Source organism: Palaemon carinicauda, chromosome 13 (assembly GCF_036898095.1).
Source record: "Palaemon carinicauda isolate YSFRI2023 chromosome 13, ASM3689809v2, whole genome shotgun sequence".
NCBI lineage: Eukaryota > Metazoa > Arthropoda > Malacostraca > Decapoda > Palaemonidae > Palaemon > Palaemon carinicauda.
The window spans coordinates 126,438,592-126,446,091 of NC_090737.1; the positions used below are offsets into that span (position 1 = coordinate 126,438,592).

Below are 7,500 nucleotides of genomic sequence, written 5' to 3' on the forward strand. Positions count from 1 at the left end.
TTCGTATTCATCTATTTTCTCATTTTCTTTCTTCATCACTTTCTTTATATATTTACTAGGTTTTTATCATTTCATGTATTAACTCATTTTAAGAGTGAGTGTATTTGAAAGAGTAATAAGAAAGCATTTATGAAATTTATATTCTACTGAAAAGAAATTTATAAAAATCTAGCTTAAACCAAACAGACAAGTCTTCCACATAATAATAGAGGAGGGCTCAGAAGAAAAACAGAACCCCAGTCACTGGCTAGTTCAACCTTCAAATTCGGAATCAAGGAATTGTAGAGGAAGCTTCTTTTAAATCTGCTTATTCTTACCGAAAAAAACTCACAGAAAGGGCAGTGTCGTCAGTGCACCTCTTGCAATGCACTGTAAGTATTGCAAAAAGTCTTTGCAACGTTCATTCCAGCCTTAGACTTTTCTTGCTGCTAAAAAGTCTTAAAAGTCCCTTCAGTCCTTAGTTGCATCCACTTTTTAGCTTTCAACACTATCTGTGGTAAAAAAAAAAAGTCTTTGCAACGTTCCCTCAACCCTTCCTTGCAGCCACTTTCTAGCCATCGACTCTACCGTGGCTAAAAGTCTTTACGACGTCTCTTCAGCGCCTACTTGCATCCACTTTTTACCCTTCGACACAATCTGTGGTTAAAAAAAAAAAAAAGTCTTTGCAACGTCCCATAAGACCTTAGTTGCATCTACTTTCTAGCCTTCGACCTTAACCCAGTTCCCATTTCATTTTTTCCATTTTTCTATCTTTTAATTTCAACTATCCCCAGTAGCATCCAATAGATGAATGGCCTCCTCTCCACCAGCGCCGGTGCTAAAGAAACGTATGAGAAAATTCATTCACATTAATAGTATTTATTCTATTTTATTTTTTGCTCAGCAAGAGCTCATAGTTATAACGTAATATCACGTATTTAAAGGTTTTAAAGGCCGCTCATGAATGGCAAAGGCAAGGGACAGTGACATTGCCCTATCAAGCAGGACAATGTCCTTGAGACTGACTGTATATACATATGATCAGCGCCTAAGCCACCTCTCCACCCGAGCTAGGACCAAGGAGGGCTAGGCCATGGCTGCTGATGACTCAGCAGATATACCTATAGGCTCCCCCAAACACCCCAGCCTTAGCTCACAAGGATCGTGAGGACGCAGCGACTAAAGAAACTAATGAGTTTGAGCGGGACTCGAACCCAGTCTGGTGTTCACTTGTCAGGGACGTTACCACATCGGCCACCACAACCCTAAATGACTATGACAGCCGCGATAGAGCGATTTCCTGTTTATTTTTTTTTTTCTAAGGTTAAAGATGTTCGACTATACTTGCAAGAAACATCCGGTGATTTTAACGAATGGTAAAGTTGCTAATCTTATAAATATTATAAACATACATTTGTATCACTCGTCTTTTGGCAAGCTCTCTCTCTCTCTCTCTCTCTCTCTCTCTCTCTCTCTCTCTCTCTCTCTCTCTCTCTCTCTCTCTCTCTCTCATATATATATATATATATATATATATATATATATATATATATATATATATATATATATATATGGCTTATCTGAATATGAAAAACACGTCTAAATGTGCAAAAATTTATCATTAATTGAATGCCAAGTAACAAACTAGCAATTAGCTACGATGGTGAAGATGGGTTGATTTCAATTCTAAGTACAAAATACCTGAATTCGACAGGTATAAGTACAGAAGAATTGTCATTGACTTTTATCTTTCTTCATGGCCAAGTGGGTTAGTCACTGTCTGTACAAGCTTGCCGACCAGGGTTCGATTCCCGGCCGGACACAAGCTCTTGTCTTTGTGTGATTTCGCCTGGGGCTCTGATCCCGAGGTCGTTAAGAGAATCCAGACATTAATGTATCAAAAATATATATGGCTTATCTGAATATGAAAAACACGTCTAAATGTGCTAAAATTTATCATATATATATATATATATATATATATATATATATATATATATATATATATATATATATATATATATATATATATATATATATATATATGGTAAAATCTCCATGAATGAATGAATCCCATTTTATTTCGTTAACTTCTTTCTGTAATTTACTCTCTCTCTCTCTCTCTCTCTCTCTCTCTCTCTCTCTCTCTCTCTCTCTCTCTCTCTCTCTCTCTCTCTGTATGTGTGTGTGTGTGATTAGAGAGAAAGGGAGAGTCTCTCTTTAATCACTTCTTTCTATTCTCTTTTTTTTTCTTTTGTTTTATCTACTTTTAATCTTTGGATTCCATTACTTACAGAAATGCAAAATCGAAGTTTCTTCGTTTGATTGTAGTAATTGCAATTCCAGGAAGAAGCAATGATTGAAATTATGATTAAAATTGAAAATCTCTAAATATCGTAGGGCTATATGTTTAGGCCTATTGAGCTGGAATTCAAATGTACCTTTCAAGCTTAGGCCTATCAAAGCTTAAAAAAAAAAAAAAACAAAGAGTGGAAGAGATTATAATCTCTATAGTTTTCCAAGACGCTTATTGATATAGACAGAAAAGCCACATGTAATAAAGTTTAGACCTTATTAAATCATAAAAAAGGCTTTAATTACATATAATGAGAGAATACTATCTGAATTGGCTGTTTTTAAATGATCGAATTGTGACTGAACTAGAAGGATTCTCATTAATTAAATGAGAGATTTGATCAGAATTTTCAAGGGTGAATCTACGACCAGTTTTTATAGCAAGAGCCCGTATTTAACAACACTAATCCAGGCCTCGCTGCTTAACAATAAATACTAGAGGGTCACTCAGTAAAGCGCAGACCTCTGCCACCGCACCTCATTTCTTGACCTTTTGCTCGACCTTGACCTTGACCTTTGACCTTAACAAGCATTAATTGGCTTGGATTTTTTATACACTTACATATGAACCAGGTTTGAAGTCTCTGTAACAACGATGTCCAGACTTATGGCTGATTATGTTAATTGAACATTTTGCTTGGCTGTGGCCTTGACCTTTGACCTTGATCTCCCAAAATTTGATAATTTCCAGCTTTTTACATAACCGTTAATCCCTGCAAGTTTCATTACTCTACGATTAAAATTGTGGCCAGGAGGCGGGTTACAAACAAACGCACGCACAAACACGCAAACGGGAGGTAAAACGTTACCTCCTTCCAACTTCATCGGCGGAGGTAATAATAAGGTTGATCTTCCAATGATTTCAGAGCGAATAACAAGATAAAATAGCTTTCGATGATTCAGTTTGTCAGTTGCCTTTAATGTAGCTGATGTCAGCCATTTCCTTGCCCTTGACCTTGACAGACGTTTCCCCCTAACCCCCCTGCCTTATTGACTTCCCTTACCCCGGCCAGAACCGTCTCCCCCCCCCCCACCCCCGCTATTTCCTTATCCCCTCCTAACTTCAATCATTTATTATATACGTTAACACAAAAGCATATTGCTAGGTTATAACTTACTTTTCTTTAATATCAGTGAATCTCTTCAATTCATTATACATGAATGTATGGACATGAGTCGTGGTATGACTATGAAGCAATTTCCAATAGATTTAGTAGATTTGAGAACAAAGCCCTCAGAAGAATATTGGGAGTTGAATGGCAGGACAGGATCAGAAATAAAACTATAAGAGATAACTCGAGTGCCATATGTGGATGAGATCATGTTGAGGGGTAAGATGGAGATGGTTTGGGCATGCTCTTCGCACTCCCCAAGAGAGGTGAGTTCACCAAACTTTCAACTGAGCTCCAGGAGGCACTAGAAGAGTTGGAAGACCTAGGCCTACATGGCTATGGGCTATGAAGCGTGGAGTAAGAGATGAATAGAGAAGCATTGATTTAAAAGCTCAAAATAGAGACGACTGGCGAAATCTAATCAAGGTCCTTTGCGTCAATGGGCGCAATAGGAGATGATGATGATGAGTTATCACTTTATCAAGATATTTATAAGTGGATATTAATGAATTGGTCCCTGATTTATCTAAGTATTAGTAAATTATCATAGGAAATAATGATTATATTTTCTTCCAATATATAATTTATTCTTAAGAATAGATGATTAGCCACACCATTTGAAGATGAAAAACAAATAATTCAGGGAATCTTAACAAAGCAGAGGAGACAAAATGAGAAAGGAAGCCATAGGAAAAGTGACATCTTCAATAATAACAGGATTGGGAGCCATAGAACGATTTAGTACGCATGGAAATGCATTACTGATAAGCAATAACTGAATTTATTATTATTATTATTATTATTATTATTATTATTATTATTATTATTATTATTATTATTATTATTATCATTATTATTATTATTATAAAATAATGATGAATAATAACAATAATAATGATAGTAATACATAAAATAAGAATATAGATAATATTAACAAGAATAATGATAAAGATAATAATATAGAAAATGATAATAATGGTCATAATGATAATAATAACAGTACGAATAATAATAATAATAATAATAATAATAATAATAATAATAATAATAATAATAATGATATTAAAATTAATAATAATAATGATAATAACAATAATAGTAATAACAATAATAGTAGTCAGTACCGAAAGAAATTAGAGTCGAAATCAATTTCTATTTATAATTCTAAAACGTTGAACATATTTGAAAATATAGATTTATGGTATCCACTATAAGATAAAAACTGTATAGAAGTTTTGGTAAAATAAATCGTCCTAATATATTGTAATGATAAATATCCCTGACAGGTGGTTTTATATATATATATATATATATATATATATATGTATATATATATATATATATATATATGTGTGTGTGTGTGTGTGTGTGTGTGTGTCTGTGTACATATACATTTACATATGCATATATATACATACATATATACATACTCGTACATACATATATATGTGTACATATAGATAGATAGATAGATAGATATTTAGATAGATAGGCTAAATATATACAGTATATAATTAGCATATATATATATATATATATATATATATATATATATATATATATATAATATATACATATACTGTATGTATATATATATATATATATATATATATATATATATATATATATATATATGTGTGTATATATATACAGTATATATATATATATATATATATATATATATATATATATATATATATATATATATATATACACTACAACAACAAATGCAACCGTTTCTAGTCCACTACAGGACAAAGGAAAACAGAGCAGATAGAAATAGAAGTAGAACTGGAACTGGAATCAAGCTTAAACGCACTTAGTTTTAGATGGGCCTAAAACATGCAAGCTCCAACAAAAAGTGAAAAATATCTTCATGCCGATGAAATAACTCATTAAGAACCAATCTCAAGAAGAAAATTTTAAAAGTGATAACTAACTGTATGAAATCATCCCATACAAGTTGACCCCTTAACTGCGCACATACGTCTTTAATACCTTCCTTGAGGAGCCAAGAAGAAGCTTTATGAAACTAGTCAGGGTACAAAAGGAAAACTGACAAAGATGTACAGTTTCTTAAGTTGGTTTGTTTATCTGATTTTTATACACCTGAGTTTAACTTGGTTATTTGGATACTACTACTACTACTACTACTACTACTACTACCAAACCAAAAAAAATCACATAGAATGAATTGTTAGTGACAGCTCTACTAAAAAATCTCAGTGCAAACACAGTACTGAAGACAACGTCATAACACATACAGTGTTAAGAAAAGCTAACATTAAGAAAATCTAACAGAAATACTCACATATAGAAAGAAAAAAATAAAAGATAGATAAAAGGAATGAAAAAAAGGGAAGGAAGGTAAAAATGAAGAGAACCCGGGGCGTAACCATGATTTGAAAGGGATGGGGGAGGGCCAGTTGCTGGCTGACACCCCGAACCACCCCAAACCCCCTCCCCTCAATAGATTTCTATTTGCAAAAACATTTTAATTGTTAACGTTATAGAAAATATATGTCACTTTTACACTATAACGCATAATCCACATAATACTGAATAATAAATAGAATTAAATCTATTGTGTTTTCAAACTGACAATCGATAGAATGAAACCTGTTGGCCTTTTAAGCTGACAGTCAATAGAATTAAATGTATTGTCTTTTCAAACTAACAATAAATAGAATGAAATCTATTGTCTTTACAAATTGATAGTAAATAGAATTAAATCTATTGCCTTTTTAAGCTGACAGTAAATAGAATGAAATTTGTTGTCTTTTTTAGCTGACAGTAAATATTAGCAGCCGATATCGTTAAAACTAATCCTCCTGATTGGTGAAAGCACCTGCTTCTCTCCACACATCATAAATTACAATTAGAATTTTTCAGCCAATCAGAAACAAGAGAGAAGTTTCAGTGATATCGGTTGTCAAAACTAACCGTCAGCGAATTTAATAAATTAACCTCCGAATAAGGCAAAACTTCATTACCTTAGTTCTTTTTCTGCATATCAAACTTCCTTTTTTCTCTCTTCTAAAGTTTCCTCATACCTTATTCTATAGTCATTTTTTTTATTGAGGCAGATTTGCACCGACTCACAGGGGTGCCCTTGTAGCTCGGAGAAGTTTTCTTATAGCTGATTGGTCGGAGATATTCGGACAAAAATACTTCTGACCGGTCAGCTATTAGGAATATTTCCGAGCTAAAAGGGCACCCCTGTGAGTCGGTGCAAATCTGCCTTAATAAAAAAAATTGACAATAATTATTTTGTTAGGAAATAAAAAAGTATATACGTTTATACTCTTTATTATTCTTTATTAACTATGTAATAACATTGTTGACTATCGTTAACATTTTGGTACGAATTTAATCCGTGTGCTTTTTTTGGCATACAATTTTCTTTTTAATACAATACTGTGATCATCATGAATACTAGAAATTTCCTAATTAGTGATGAGTTACCCATACCTATATGCCATTAATTAAGCCTAGCCACATAGTTGTCCCTGTAGATATATAGAAATATAGAATATTTCTTATTCTAATATATTGCTTTATTATATCATATATTCTAATCTAATGCATTACATTTTATAGTATTACTCTTCCTTTCTTGTACTTTCTCTTATGTTTCCAATTTTCATCCATTTCTTCTTTTTTTCTCTTCTTTCATCATTTTGATAAGAATTTCGAAAATGAACAGCCATGTAGCCAGAATAACTCCTGAAAGTAGACGATTGAACAAACAGATGAATAAAGGATATAAAGTTGACTTCAATTACAATATACATATAAATGGCGACAGTGATAAACAGTGTTACTACAGCGAATTGAAATCATATTACTGTCAATTATTATCATTATTATTATTATTATTATTATTATTATTATTATTATTATTACTTGCTAGGCTACAACCCTAGTTGGAAAAGCAGGATGCTATAAGCCCAGGGGCCTCAACAGGGAAAATAGCCCAGGGAGGAAAGGAAAGAAGGGAAATGAAATATTCTAAGAACAGCAACAACATTGAATTAGTATTTCCTATATAAAC

General features: G+C 32.7%; 1 pseudogene; it reads right to left on the bottom strand.

Annotated features, from left to right (window-relative positions):
* Nucleotides 1-6,869: 6,869 nt before the first annotated feature.
* Nucleotides 6,870-7,500, bottom strand: part of LOC137652064 (glutamate receptor ionotropic, kainate 2-like) — a 14,983-nt pseudogene continuing 14,352 nt past the window's right edge.